The sequence below is a fragment of the Habropoda laboriosa genome, unplaced genomic scaffold (genome assembly GCF_001263275.1).
Source record: "Habropoda laboriosa isolate 0110345459 unplaced genomic scaffold, ASM126327v1 scaffold136, whole genome shotgun sequence".
Lineage (NCBI taxonomy): Eukaryota > Metazoa > Arthropoda > Insecta > Hymenoptera > Apidae > Habropoda > Habropoda laboriosa.
This window is the reverse complement of record NW_017100245.1, coordinates 704,302-721,014: the sequence shown is the minus strand read 5'-3', so window position 1 is coordinate 721,014 and position 16,713 is coordinate 704,302.

The window sequence follows — 16,713 nt, the reverse complement described above, 5'->3', positions numbered from 1 at the left end:
TTGTCACTCCCTTTCCCTCACTTTTCTCCTTCCACCCTTCCGCCTTTATTGACCTGTCAGTGTCAGACCAGCTTTTGGTAGCATTTTTCACTTACATTTTCGTGACCTTTAGTGATATATACTTTCAATCTATATAAAAAAATCTGTGCGATTTTATCATCAGTTGAATAGTGTTCCTTGTAAGAACTGACAAACACATGCACAATAGACGACCAGGACCTATTGCCCCACGTTTATGATACGGTCGATTAATTTGCTATTTTTGAGGATTCGAACGTTTTATTCTTCTAGCATGCATTTAATCTTACGATCTGGAGAAACGCCTAAAGCTTAATTGGTTTCTAAACGATTGTTGGCTTCTCCTGCTCAATAGCAATTGACGTATCGCAATCTTATTCTTCTGACCCAGGACTGACAAACACATATACGGCAATAGACGACCAGGACCTAACGTACTTTCTGGAATTTCCCTCGAACAGTTGCTTGCCCTTGACGCATCAACGACATGACAAGGCGTAAATTTTCCCATTGGACAGAACTAATTTCCCACCCTTTTTCACGTTCCCAAGATACACCTTTTGACGGACGAACGTGTACAAAAGAACCGAGATAGTTAGAATTCAGAAAAGATAATCAAAAGGTACTCTGAAAGATGCCCTAGAGATACTCTGAATAGATTGTACATTCATAAATAATGAACTCCGAACATTCCGGTGACACTTCGAACGTGAACATCCCGTGGAACATCGAACTTTGTATCGTATCTTCCTAGAAGTTGAACTTAATCAAAAGCCTAATTGTTTAACGTTACCAAACTGCGTTGGCAAATAAATATCAACAGTTATTTCCTAAATAATTAGGTCTCGTGCATCCTGTGAGAGCTTACAAGCTCACAAAGATTACTTTTCTTCACTTTCACACAACTATTAGAACATCGCCTTTCCGGCATTAGTTTGTGGTGAGTACAATCGGTACTCTTCGCGTTAGTGGTTAATTATACACGCTTCGCGAGTCCGAGTATCGTACAGTTTCTCATTGAGAAATCTAAAATTATCCTCCAAATCGATCGTAAACAATTGAAGAACAAATTAAACAGATATTTTCGATACTTTGTCCATTCAGTCTTGCAACTGAACGAAAAGGTAAATTTGAAACGTTAATAAACGATAATTTCCATGCATACACTTACCCGGCTTCCTGCGCGAGCTCCAAAGCACAGGAGGATGCGCAGAGGCGGCGACGGCAGCGGAGGGGTTACCGGTGGAGGCAGCCAGCTTGACTGCGTTCCGCGTACCTAAAAAAAAGAAAGAACATTTTCACTACCGTATGTGCGGTTAACACATTCGCCGCCATCCGAAAATTGTAAGGGGCATGCCTCGTGCCGCCGATTTGTAGTCTCACAGACGCTGTCTCAACGTTCCACGGAGGATTCGTGATGACAGTCATCCGTCGCACAGAGATGACATTGACTTTTGATGTCAGGACGGTGACAGATCGGTACACTGTCGACACACTGTCGACGCTGACACACACAGGGCAAGACATTCTCTGTCGACGATGCTTCGACGGTGGGGGAACGTGTTAAGCTCTCTATGTGCTTTTCTTATACAGTAAAAGAAATGTGTAACGTGACCACTCGAGTGTATGTTATAATACGGAAAGAGTTTTACTTCGTTTTTTTTTTTATTATTTCAGGGGCTCAGTGGTAAAGGGGCACAATGTCATATCAACAGTTCGGCAAAGCAAAGATTAGGCTTCAGGCGGGACTTAGGGTCCAGAAGTGACAGATATATGTAGGAGAAATTGTGACGTCTAGCTGTTAGTCAGCCAATAACCATAGGGTAAAGCTATCGCACTTAAGCCTGACTCACACTAACGGTCACAGCATGGTCAGGCACTGGTCAATATCGTTCACACGTAATCGAATGAGAGCATTCATAGTACGCGGTTTAGTCAAGTCAAATGAAAATTTGTTGACCGTGCAGTCAGTTTGCTAGCGATTAAGTTCGCAGGACTGGTAATAGGATTTGACTTGATAGTCTACTGAGAACGATCGATAGTCGAAAAGAAGCATGGACGACGAACATTTGATAGAATTTTTTGTCTTTGGCGAACAAAAATGAAAGAGACTGCGGCGGGACTTGATTGTTTGTGATCGTTGAGTTAGAATGCTTTCGTAAAATCCTAGATTGTGACTGACAGTGATCTGATCTTTGACCGCTAGAGTGACTCAGGCTTTAAATGATATGCGACGATCGAGCCTCGCACGAGTAGTCAATAATAGACTGGAGTGATAATTTTGGGCGCTCGATGAGTAATCCACCTGTAGTCTTTTTTATAATTTTCATCCTACCTTTATGAAGATAGTACGAGTAGATTGGTGAGATTCTCCTGATGAAAATGAGTACAAACACGACATAAATCGGACTAACCTTAGCAGTAATCACTTTTCAAGCATCCTTGAAAAATCAGGATATTTAATTCGGTGACTGATACAACTACTCTGATTTATGCCGTGTTTGGACTCATTTTCATCGGGAGAATATACCTAATTCATTGGTACTATTTTCAAAAAAATAAGATGAAAAATTGAAATTTTTGATATTGGATGATTCATTGCAACGCAGACGGTATCCTTGCAGGGGTTGAAAATAGTTACGATATCGGTTTCGAAAATAATGTTATAACTGTTATAGATCTATCGGTTCTAACACACATCATGACACAAAGCCAAATAAATACGGTATTAAAATTTACGCATTGACCGACGCTAGAATGTTTCATACATTAAATATGTTTACGTTGGGAAACAACCAAACGGGCTTTATCATTTGGACACAAGATCACTTCCATTGATTACTCGCTTGTGTGAAATAGTTTCTAGCACTGAACGTAATATCACTTGTAACAAGTTTTTTTTACTAGCATTCCTTTGGAGGATATATTATTTGTTTCAAGAATAAAAGAGAAATTCCTAAAGATTTTGTAGAAGCTAAAGGTCTTGATGATAAGTCAAGTTTATTACACTTTAGTCTCTTACATGCCAAAGAAAAATAGAAATGTTCTTCTAATTTCTAGTATGCACGATGATTCAAGCAAAGATGAAGTAACCGGTAAGCTGGAAATAATAATCGCACATAACACCACAAAGGGAGGAGTTGATACCGTAGATAAATCGTTTGAGACTTATAACTGCGCTAGGGGAACTAATAGGTCGCCTGTGATCATTTTCTACAGTCTGATGAACGTGACTGAGATTAATTCATATACAGGGTGTCTCCGAAATCATGGTACAAGCGATCGGGTGATGATTCTACATGCAGAAATAAGTCACGCAGAGATTTTTTTAATGATCTGTAAACAAAGGTACTACTTTTCGTTTTATTTTCAATAGGATATGATTTTTTGTTAAATTTTATTATAGAAACATTAAGAACGAATTATTGCGATAAAACTCTATTATATAATAGTTCCTTATTTCTATTCGCATATAGTATTACTATCCAGACTGCAAAATTTTTTATCTTAATATGTCTTTTTGGTGCTATTTTAGATCGCTAAAGCCGAAAATGAGGGTTATTTTTCACGGAAATGAACGATTTTAAAAATTCAGCCTTACAAACATTTGGCCGTCAGGTTGGGTTTTAACACTCGGAAATGGGGGGGTTGACTCTGAACAACTTTTTCCTTTACCAAAATGTAGATTGAAGCTTCGTTTTTGAATTATTAATGAAAAAAAAAATGGTCAATCAGAGCGCGCGCTCAACCACGAGAACACTGGCTCTCGACCGCGCCATAGCTGTGGTTCGTTTGGAAATTAGTGGTCCGATATTTTCCTTTTGAGGGTCACAACCAAATCTTGGAATTTTTCAACAAAGCTGGGAGTCCATCATGTTGTGTTATAATCGATGAAACATCCGAAAGATAAAACAAAAGTTTGACGATTTACTTTGATCAATGATTTCTGACTAACACCAGAATTACGAAAGTAGTTAAAATGACTAGCTTGACTAGTCTACTAACATGACTAGACGTTTTACATGATTTTTTGCAAAGAGTATGAATAAACATTTTTCGATCAGCTTTAACAGTAACAAATAGTCAGTACCATATAGATTATGTATCGCTATCCTAACATTTAGAAGTTTAGAGATACACGTGAATTAATTAGTAGCTCATTGTCAAAATTGATTTGCTATTTCAAACGGTTAGACAGACGAATCGAAGCTTTAAAATACTTGAATCATTCGGATTTAATCAATAGCCACAGTTTTCAATAAGAGATATAAAATCGGCGGCGGAGGGTTTAAAAGCAAGCAACATTTTCAAATGTTCCTTAGACGAGTTACTTTACCTTAAAGTACTAAATATACAGTTTGTTCTATAAATGGTTGCAAATAATATCACCCGATAATGTATAAGCGATTACTGTTCTTTCATAAAGTGAAAATTTGGAACAATTTCAGTATTCAGTAAAGTTCAGCAGAAGGAAATTAATAACAGTTTCGTTATCGAACAGCCACGAACAACCTTTATAGCCGTTCGGTGCGTGCTTATACACTGTTAGGGCTTGCGGTTGATCGTTCAAGCTTTGCCGGTTTTTGCACGTGTGTGCCGACTAATGTTCTAAGGCTTCGAAGGACCAGTTTCTTGATTGAAACACTAAGTTTTTATTATATGTTCTATTTTCTACAACTAATTCAAGATATAAATTCTACTGCGAAGTGAGAGGTGTTTCTCTTGCGAGTGGCCAAGTGTTTCTCGCGAGTGGCAAAGTGTTTCTGCTGGAGTCTCTGCGGTTTCCCTCGACGAAGACTCCTATTTTCCTAAAAACATCCTGATTGGTGATTTTTCCTTTTCTAAATCTCTAATCAGTTTACTCCTGTGCATCGCAACCTCCCTCTATTTCTCCCTTAGCGCGTTATCTTAGGGTGGGGCAAAGACCGGAGAAAGTGTTCGGTGGACGGATGCGTGGGAATCCTGTGGAATCTCCGCTTTTCTAGGCTTTGTTAAAGTCAAGTGGCCCATCGACGTTGGCAAAAGTCGTGGGACACTTTTCTATTTTCCGTTCGGAGACTCCAGGATTTATGGCAGGGTCTGGTCCTAGGGACCAAGTGTCGCAGGTAACGCAATAAGCACTTGTGGTGTTTTGAGGAAACGATATTTGCCTGCGACGACGACCACTTGACTCGCTGCCATAAATCCGGCTACAGGATACACCTTAACATACTCTATTTGTCATGTTTACATTATGAGTATGTACATACATATATAGATGTAGTTGAAAGAATAACAAAGTTGTTATGATTGTGTACATTACGGAAATCGACACATCTGTTAAATTATGTATTGTTTGCAATAATATAAATACAGCTCATACTTCAATTTGGAAAAATTTGATTATGATATTGTAATTGTTTCAAATATTTGAAAGTTTAATGACTTCAGCATAAAATTAATAGCTTGAATTATAATTTTCACTAATATGTTTACATTTTTTCAAATTTATTTATAACGTTCTTTTTTACGTCTGCTTCATAAACCTGTTTATTGGATTTATTCTTCTCTCAGCAATTTAATCTCTCCAATGTGTAATTAAAAATCGATTAACAGTCTTACCTAGTTACCTTGCTTTCACTCTGGTAAGTACAAATCTAAAATATTTTACGTTTAATATGGGTGCAATAATGCAATTGAAAGAGAGGATTCTCTCAATCTACAAAACGTTGTACCTTAAATACTGATCACTTGAATGGCGAATTAACTCATCTTCTCCGGTTAATAGCATTTTTAAACCAGCAATATTCTTGCTTATAGAACACTATATAGGGTGGTCCACATAACGTGACAACCTCAATTATTTTCATTATTAGTAGACCGCTCGAAATTTTTTTGGTCATAGAGGATACGATTCCAAAGGATCTCCAATGTAGTGACCTTATAGATCTTTTCTATGTCTCTTTTTTAAATACGTTTCATGTTTTTATGTATAAATTTTATATATACAAAAATGTATTATATTGTGGCCGTTGAATTCGTCTCAGTGCCTGCTAGCTAATAATAAGAGACAGAAAAAAGTCTAAGGTCATCACCTTGTAGGTCCTTTGAAGTCATATCACCTGTGACAAAAATAATTTTGATCAGTCCACTAATAACGAAAATAAGTGAGATGGTCACGATGGACAAGATACATGTAAGTATGTACAGTATATATACAAGGTGTCCTAAGTTTCTCCCGCAAACGGTGCCGACATATTCCATGAGTAAAAAAAGAAGAACAAAATGTTATATGAACGTAAGCTCATAAACACTTTATTAAAAAGTTATAACAATAGACTGGATTTTTGTTCGATCAGCATAAAAACAGATTGGCGATATTTACATTAATTGCATCTCAAAGTGTTATTCATATAAATACAAGATCGACCTCTATAAAAAATTAACTTTGTCACATTACCAATTTCATGTCGATTTCCTTTAATTTCAACGAGTGCATCACAAATTTTTTGCATTAATTCAAGTAAAATTAATTCATAGTAATATTAATTCAAGTAAAACACAAGTAAAATCGAGTGATATCTGGTGATCTTGGGGGTCAAAAAATTGTTCCTCCTCGACCTATCCATTTTTAAGGATGATGCTCATTTAAGGGGGTATTCTAGCCTAGACTTTTCAAAAAAATCGATTTTATTTTTTTACACATTCTGAAAGTAGACTTTTGCAGAAGTATAACTGCCGAAGGATATTTCCGAATTCGTAAAATTGACGAAGTTATAGACGGTTAAAGAAGACGACATGTAGTCCGTAGTCGTAAGTATAGAGAAACTTTAAACGCGTTTTCCTCGAAACCATGTTTTTCTAAATGGCTGACATGATATCTCAAGTTCTTGTTGTCCGATTGACTCCAAATTTTACATACACCTTCAGTGGATGTGTCGTTATCGTCTGAACCAGAATTATGCCAAAAGATATATTTTTCTGATTTTTAGAGCCTCCGAAAGACGAAAAAAAATCGACAAAATCGATACACAAAATTCAAAGTACCACCACTTTGTAAATTTTCACTATTTTTTGTTCATTCTGGTTCACACCATAGTCACAGTCGTACTAATCAAGAATCCTTTTGGTCTTTTCATTTTGGATAAACAGAATGGGCGAAATCGTATCAGCCAGTAGGACACTTTTCTTTAAAGGGACCGCACTGAATGATATATAATTCAGACAGTTTTGATTATTTTCACTTGAAAAAAATTGTGAGCTTTCTTAAGACATGAATAAATATGTATGCAAATTTGATTATTTTCACTTGAAAAAAATTGTGAACTTTCTTAAGACATGAATAAATATGTATGCAAATTGCCGATACTGAGAAACTTATACTTTCCTTACAAAAAAATCCCTAAGAAAGACTAAAAAATGACACTCTAGGCTGACCTTAACGTTTGCCATATTTGTACTCTGCAATGTGCTGGGCCATCCCCTAACAGTTTTAGTTGCAATTCCTCTTGTAGAAAAGTTGAAAAGGAGTGTGAAGCTAATATAATAGTTGTGATGAGAAATAAGGTCCAAGTATTTTTGTTATAACTTGTTAATACAGCATTTATGAGCTTACACTTATATGACTTTTTTTTTTACTTTTACTCACAGAATATGCTCGTACCGTTTCGCGGGAAAAACCTGGGACATCCTGTATGCATATAAATATTTTTGTTTCGTTTAAAAATTCTGACAGCAAACGCATGCGCGCACAGAGAAATGGCATCGATTAACATTTCGAATGACAAAATTAACTCTTAAGATCCTTAAAATCCTTTAAATCGTAATCCTAAAATCCTAAAAAGTTGTGTATTTACCATACAGAGTGAACCACGTAAAGTGTTGCAATCTGTTTTCTCCGAAACTAGTGTAGACGTCGACTTGAAATTTGGACATGTTAAATAGTGCAAAAGGGCTGACATTTTAGAGTATAAGAAGTGTGGAGGTGAATTTCTTAGAGGTGGAAAGTGCAACCCCCAATTTTTAAAAGTGAAACCGTACAATAATTTTTCAAAAACAGTTGAAACAGTTTGTTTTTATTCTGTATAGTTAAACAATTATAGCGAAGAATAATTTTTTTAACATTAATTTTGGGGTGGGTCGAAGATAATCAAAGTGAGAAAATTTAAAGACCTTAATTGCGTTTGATAAAAACGATTGAATTGTGTGGTTTGTGAGTGTGAGGAGTTCTATGAACGAAGATCAGGCGAATGTTTATTCTCAATTATCGAATTCCAATCAGATCGAGCTCAGGTGCCATAAAGGAAATTCTAAGAATTGACTTTATGGTTGTAATTGTGTGTGTTACTGGTAATAAGTTGTAAAAATTCGAATGCACAATGCGAAACAGTTCCACAGAGAATAAATAAACTAATATTTGCCTTGATCATCTTCGATCCATCCGAAAATTAATCTTCGCTACAATTGTTTAACTACACAGAATAAAGAAAAATTTCAAATTAAAGCTGTCAGACTTGACAACAGTTATCGCAATAATGAAAAACTAATACCTATGAAGTTCCATTTAAAAAAATTGAGCGTTGCACCCTTCCATCCCTACAAAATTCAGCCCGGCAACATTACATACTCTAAAATGTTGGCCCGTTTAACGCGTCCATATTTCAAATTGATATCTATAACAGTTCCGCAGAGAACAGACGGTAACGCTTTACGTGGTTCACCCTGTATACACTCGATTGGCAGAGCTAAAAGTTGCCCGATTGTAACGAGGTGTACATGTGTACTTATATGTGTGGCGGCAAAGAGAAGGAGTGATGAAAAGTTGAGCGAGAAGAGTGTCGTGACGGTAAAAAATGCACACCAAACACCAAGTGAACACTGAATTCGTAATAAGAGGACTTACGAAAACAGTGAGTCCTATCGTCGTTCTCGGGACTGGATGCGGTGGTGTAGTTGCAGGTGCAAATGCAGAAAAGTTTCCTCTTGGTGTCGCGACTGATCTGGCAACGACCCTGCCGATCGACTGCCATAGCGATCAGCCACACGTTGCTCGCGACGCGTATACCAAGTCGAGTCGAATCAGAGGAAGAGGGTGGAAGTAGGCAATGTGCAGCTAGCGAAAAAGGAGGTGGAGCTATTAGGTGAATTCGCTTTGCTCATACAGGGACGAGTATTAGTGAATGAAAAGGAAGAACGGATGTGCGTGCTCCGACATGATTTCTCATTCAACCGTCCTCCTACGTCTGCCAACTCGCTATCCCTAGTCGCGACATCAATATAGAGAGCTACTTAGCTTCGGCAAACAGATCGCGGGGGTTCATCGAGAAACAGCGCGTACACCCATTGACTAACACAATCGTTAAGAGACGCGAATGTTAATTAAACGTATGCCCCACGAGTCTTAGATCCAGTTTCCAACCTCATTAAGCTAATGGCTGCTGTTAGAATTATCGATGCTTATCGACGAAACGTTATTTTCGGCCTGGTCTGTGTGAAGCTTGCCAGCTGAAAAACCGACACGAGTAATCATTTTCGACTACCGGCAACCCGTGTATGGCTAAGCGAGAGCTAAATACGTCCTTATAGCTGATGTTTCCGTGTTCCGTGATAGTGGCATAGTTTCGAACGTTTCACTGCATTCGGTAAACTAGGAACAATTAACTTATATTAACGTGAGTGGAGGGTATCTCATTGGCTTGTACAAGTAAGCCGAGTGTAATGTAATAGTTAGACGGCAATAAAATGTAGAACTACATGTAAATAAGAGGATTATGTCACCATTTTATTTCTATGTTTGTGAACAATTTTGTCTTCGATGAAGATACTAACAATCTTTAACAAATAACACTTCGTAAATTATAATAGGCATATTACAGATAAGTAATGGATGTTCATTTAGCGTTCTTTTAATTTGTAGAAGAATCTTTCTACAGGATTGCCTGTATCAGTTTAGAAAATTATCACTTGAACCTGATTTTAGGTGTCTTAATTTCAAAAACTACATCTTTTTAGGTAAGGAAGAAATTCAGGAATAGAGCTCCAATGAGAACTTCCATGTCGACCTTCTCTCCTAATAGCTTTAACGATTCGCTAGATTCCAATTTTTATCCTTATTTCATCTTTACTTTTATACTATTAAAAAAATACATAATGTAAGCAGATCTAAATAAATTTTTGAATCTAGTTTTTGGAGCAGCTACAATAATTTCTGCCCTAATTATTGTAAAAATTGAATGAAACATCCTTTTCACTGTTTCCTAACGACATCTTGCAGAAACTGACTGAGTCGTATCACTTTGCGGAATAATTGACACTAATCATTAGCCTATCATTCGATGCAAGTTTATTAGATATATTTAAATATGATATATGTAATCATTTCTGCACATTATGTTAGTTTATTTAAATAATTTGTGTAACCAGTCTGATCCATATGTCAAGAAAGAATTTCAAAATCGTAATACAGTAAATTCTCTACAAGTGTCAGTCAGTTTGGATTCTACAAGTGTCAGTATAGATGGTCCTACGCCTATGTTATCCTCGCTCGCTGTCGGTCAAGCGTGTAACGCTACACCACTCGGTTTCTTTTACGAAATTTTACGATAATTTCTTTAATTTTACTTTTTTCCATCTGAAATTTTTTTAACATGTTGGTGAGATGGATTTGATGAAAATGATATCAAACAGGATATAATTTGAACATTTACTTATTCACTGTCACGCCAGACAGTGAACGTGTTAATAAGTAAATGTTGTTCAAATTATGTCGTGTTTGATGTCATTTTCATCAGAAAAATCTCATCAATATGTTAAGAAAAATTTCGGGATAAAAAAACGTAAAATTAAAAAAGTTGGTATTTAAATCGCTTGGTTGCCTCGACTCACGTTTCATCCTTATCTTTTATTCGCTGTCCTTGTCTACGTTCGGCAAACTACAAAGGCGGGCGCGAGGCTCGAAAACGTAGTCCCTGACTCTACAAGTGTCAGGTTTAGATTCCTTACGGACTGACACTTGTGGAGAATTTACTGTATTTTGATAAATAGACTCAATTGTATGTGTATATCACATACTTCCTAAATAGTTTAATCGTAATTACACTATTTCAATTGTTTTGGTAAAAAATATTAAGGAATACAGGAAACGAGTCATTTCGTTTATATAAAAAACAATGTTGTTGGTATTATTGATTATATTTTTCTATAAATCAACATATGTCAATCAAATTGCAAGTTGCATTTCCATGTAAAGGATGTAGCCGAATAAAAATAGTAAATATGCTTCTGAACCAAATTAAACTCGAGATATGTCAATCGATAGGCCTCTGAAAGAAAACGCTTTCTATCATGTTTCTGCCTCCTACCCCTACTATTAGGGCAGTTATAGACCGAAACGTGATTTATAGGTTAAGCTGGATTTTTGTTGTTCTATCATGTAAACAATTACGAAAAAAATCAGAGATACTATAGTCAGTGGGATACATGTCTGGGAATTTTTTCAGATTTTTTGTTTGCAAAACTGAATTTAAAAAAATTAAGCACAATTGAAAATGTCGATTTTCTATTAAAGTTATAAAGTGCCAACGTTTATATTTTTTCTTTTAACAGTCAGTTATGATTCAGATTTTTCAGAAGAGCCATAGTTAATAAAATTAAAAACCGATTGTTTTAAATTTTTCGTGCGCAGAGGATTGATCGGTTTATATAACTGATATATTTTCTTCATTAAATGAGTATTGTATGCACTTTCAAACACTTTTGAATTCGTTAAAAGAGCTGATGAATTCAATTTCAAAACGTTTTTCCTTTGATAAGCGTAATCTGAAGCAAACGTCTACACGTGGTGCTTTTAGTCTTCATCGGTATCATCATTGATTACACGATTTACTTGTTTAGCATAAAAAATGTTACTGACGAAGGAAGTCACGCAACCCGAAAATTCAGATTATAATAAAACTTAGCGAGTGTATAGAGAATAACGCAATATGTAAGGGGCAATTCTTTTTCGACAGAAAATCACTTTGAGGGGTGAAATCAACCCTCAAAGTTTCAGCGTTTTTGATTTCTTAAATATATATAATTTTGCAACGGTATCAGATGGAGCAAATCTTTAAATGTATGCATTATTCAGTTTTCTGTGATGCATCAGTTGATTGTAAAAAAAATTTATCAACGGCGAGTAATTTTTAAACACATAAGTTTTTTGCTTAAAAATTTCGTATCATCTTTTGTGAGGTTCGGTGTATTACAAATTTTAGCCAATATCTACTCTACACCATCGTCTGAAATATGTACTCGGTAACGAAAAATTGCAGATGTAGTTGATGTATTTAAGACGGAGGACCATCATATTTAGGCGTTACTTAAACCATTAATTTACTGAAAGATGTACAGGGTGTGATAGATTTCAATCATTTGCTTCCTCTGTACGATGCTCACTCGCAACACGATTATTATTAATCACAAACGCGAAGAGTACCGTTGCCCTTACGATAAATTAATGCCGGAAGGGCGATATTCTAATCATTATTGTGCAAAGGTGAATCAAAGTAATCCCTCTGAACTACTTTGTAGACTATTATATACAGTTACTCTCATTAATATTCGGACACTTTTTAGAACAGTATAACTTTTTTTAAATTGGACCTAATGACTTGAATTTTTCTTTTTTGAGGAGCTAGATGACGTGTGCAAAAAATTTTAAAAAACTTGCAATTTGTGGGAATCGCGAAGGAAATTGCAAAGGTCACTGTTTACAACTCTTTTATCTGAGCTTGTAATGAAAATTTAAAACATACGTTTTGTAGATTTATGTCAATTATACACATGCTGAAAATTTCATGGAAACCGGTTAATTAAAAATTATGAGAATCGCACTATTTCGCAAGTTTCGCCCCTTAACTGTAATAAATCTAAAGATTCTTACATCTTTCGATGCCTATCGCTTGTTTCTCCATCAAATGAAATCATCAGATTTCGATGAAATTTTCAGCATGTGTATAATTGACATAAATTTATGTAAATGCCTTTGTGCTCTTCTTGTATGGTATCGTGAATTTTTTGGTTCTGTGCAAATAATAAAAAGGTTTCGTTCAAACACTACGGAGTGTCAGATTAGCAAAAATGAACATCTCCGACATATTTCATTTTACGAGTTTGATCGTAGTTACGAGGTTGCTGAAGCTGCCCATAACATTTGTACCGTCTACGGAAAAAGTTATGTTACTAACAGAACAGCACAAAAATAGGCAATTTTACCGTAAATGACGAGTCGACCATTTTAGTTCGAAGAAGAACGTTTGGAAGCTTTTCTTTGTAACGACAATTAACTGGTGAATTAGTCGAGAAGATACACTGCTCTCATCAAACAGTGCTTCGCCATTTAAAGACAATGGGAAATGTGCAAAAACTTGATTTATGGATTTCACATCATCGGAGCCAGGAGAATAAAAGCCAGGAAAAGTCGTACGAACTCACGGTCGAACCCAATATTAAGACAAAAAATCTCTTCTATTCTCGATTATATCGATTTTTTATCCTGTGTTTATCCAACATTTTTTTCAGTTCAATGAGTTGGATACTACACATCCTCAGAATGGGTAAACCATCTTTTTAGCACCTGGTCACAAGCACTAAAATAGCAGGAATTCCAGAGAGTAAATTAAGTTTGTCGCATCCCGTACACAGCAAATCGTAATAAGAATTTCACGGGGTCATAAATCTCACCTACACTCAATCGCAAGGACGTAATGTAGCGAAAACGCTGACTTATTCGAAATTAATCACTTAAGCCCGATTGAAATATAAGATTCGTGTTATCGCCTTGTATACTGACGTGTTATCGTCTTCCATTGTGTTCTACATGGTACGCGTTTTCTTAAAATTGCAATACGTTACGAGGTGCCGAATTCTGATGTGTTACGTGTTGCGGTCGCGTTTTTTCTTACAATCTCCTACTTGTGTCTGAGCCATTCCACGCCAAATCGATCACTTATTGGCAGCATGTCATCCGATTTTTATGAAATTGTAATATGTTGTAGTCTATATGAATTAATAACGAGTTTATGTCATCATTTCGCTGGTTTCAAAGTTATTAACAAATTACAACACGTTGAAAATCGCGAAAAAGCGGGGTATTAGCCAAACATGATTGTATAAACGAATTTTTATCTCGTAAACTATTACACTTACATAAAGAAAATTTATTTCGATTTGCATTACAAAAGATGGCTAAGTATATTTTTAATTTTGTTGTACGTACCCTTTTTCAGTATGAAAATTGTAAATAAATTTTTATTTTGCAAAACCGAGCAACTTGTCCTGAAAAAATATATGTTGTTCCACATAATTATGTTCATTTCATAATTATAGTCAGGATAATGCTTCAAAGACATTCGCGGGCCGTCCCGATGCGTTGCGCGGTAAACAATTGTCTGAAAAGATATCTTTTGAGAAGTTGCTCGGAAATGCCGATACCTAATTGCTGTAGATATTGCAATCAACGAAGAGATTAGGAACACTGTTATGACCGTCATTAAACGTTCGCTCCATAGGGCACGATAAGGCAATAAAATGTATTGTTTATGAAACGTATTAATAAACAAAGATCACAACCGTACGTTGAATTCACAACTTCGTTCGCCGGGATTTCCCGAAATCTGTTTGTCGTCACGATCAATCAAATCTGAAAGGAACCCTCTTGAGACAGTTCTCCGAGAATGTTGATATCTGATTTTATAATCGACTGAAATATCCAATTAAGGCGATTATTAGAGCATTAGTGTCCCACACTTGGCCAATGACACGTTTTATTCGTTGCGATAGAATTCTTGTACAAGCGCCTTCGTCTCTTAGGACAATGCACGGCCACGTTTTGGAATCGGAGGCATCATCACACCTTGCTCGCGCTGCGAGTACTTTGCTTGTCGAGTTGTATGACAAGTGTTCAATTCTGACACGTCGTCTAGAATCGATGGATGATGTAGCGACTGTGTGATCGCCTGAACTTTTTGCTTCTACTTCTCAATTTGTTCTCCCGGACTCGTTGATTCTTTGCCCCGTTCAGCCCTCGCATTTCCCCTTCCAAATGTTGCATTTGGGTCCCTTGACGGGGGTGAGTTTTGGGTGGGAAGCCAAGACTCCCACTCAAGTTAGGGCCTTGGACAACGCCTAACGCCAACCACTCACCCTTAGGGAAGAGATGTTTTGCGCGAAGTACGCGTCACCTGGGCTTATGGGAAAAACACAATGTCCGTGCTATTATCACTATCGGAATCTGCGAAACTGCAAAGCAATTATCTCTTCAGAATGTTATTCATTCTATCTAATTTGTCGTTGACTGTTCTGCGCGTACGTAATTTCCATATACATAGAGATAGAAGGTTCTCCGACAAGCTTAACACTAGGTTTACGGACATTTCTTATATACCCATCTCTACGGATACGCATCAAATTAGCGCGTGAACAAAACCGCAGATTTTCTTTAAAAAACAACATATTATACGCTATTAACTTATAAATGAAACTATGTGATATTATATATTTACATAGAATTTATAATAAACATAAATGGTAGGAGAGAAATGTAAACGGTTTCTACAGTTGTCCTTGTGAAATTCGAAATGCGTCAAAATGACGCGTCCCGTAAACTTAGTGTTAAGAACTGCGACTGCACCGAGCAAAATGTTTAAACGGTCAGAATCGTTAATTTCGGACGGTGAGGATTTATCGAGACTCATACTTTGATTGAAATCGACTCCTGATGGATCTACTTCAGGTGACTCGAATGTTTGCCTCTTCGAACGAGAACACTTGTGCCACAATTTCGTGTAATACAGATTACACAACCACGTATCTCTCGCGATAATCGCATCAAACGAAAGAAACTTCGCCGGTGTTTTGCGCAACGATTTTGTAACACGTTGGTGAGACCGAAGTTTAAAGGGATTATAGCAGAGGTACCTCGGCATTTTTACTAATTAGACAAAGCGAGTCTACGTGAATCATGAATGGTACGATAAGTACTTGTGGATTGACGCGTTAGGAATAGACTTACTCGGAAGGTTAATAGGTTTTTAACCCCTTAACCTATGAGTTTTTTTCTGACTATGTAACAAAAGCTAATCTATTAAATCGTGCGACTCTGAGCGTCGTTCGCAAAACGTAAGCGATCGACGATCCCGTGAAGAGTGAGAACGAGTCGTCCTGTCGATCCCTATCCCTCCCCCGCGAAGCAGGCCCAGGAAAACCCCAAAGGGGCGTGTCATCCCCACCGTGCGTGCCGGGCCCGGCCTCAAGCGGCTCACTTCACCGTCTTCGGGACGAATTTTCTGATTATTACGATGCCTGGAGGAGAAGACCAATTGTCAAGCAACAGCGGTGCTTTTCACGAGCTAATAGACGACGAAGATAATTGTGACAATGATTATACATATACATTTTTCTATTTGGAATTTTATTCTTATTATTGTGACCATTATTATCCATATCATGACTTGTAGAAGTAAGCAGAAACACATAATACGATATGTTCCGTCGCGTAGGTACGGAACGCATGGGGTCTTCGTTGACCGGGTTTATGGCACGCTCGCACGAGAAGGTTATTTTTGAGAACAAAGACGCTTCGTAGCTCCACGAAAAAATAAGTCATTTCTTACAGAACAATGCCTTTAGAATTTCGACTTTTCCGCGTCCTCAATAACCGAAGACGTGTCATAAACC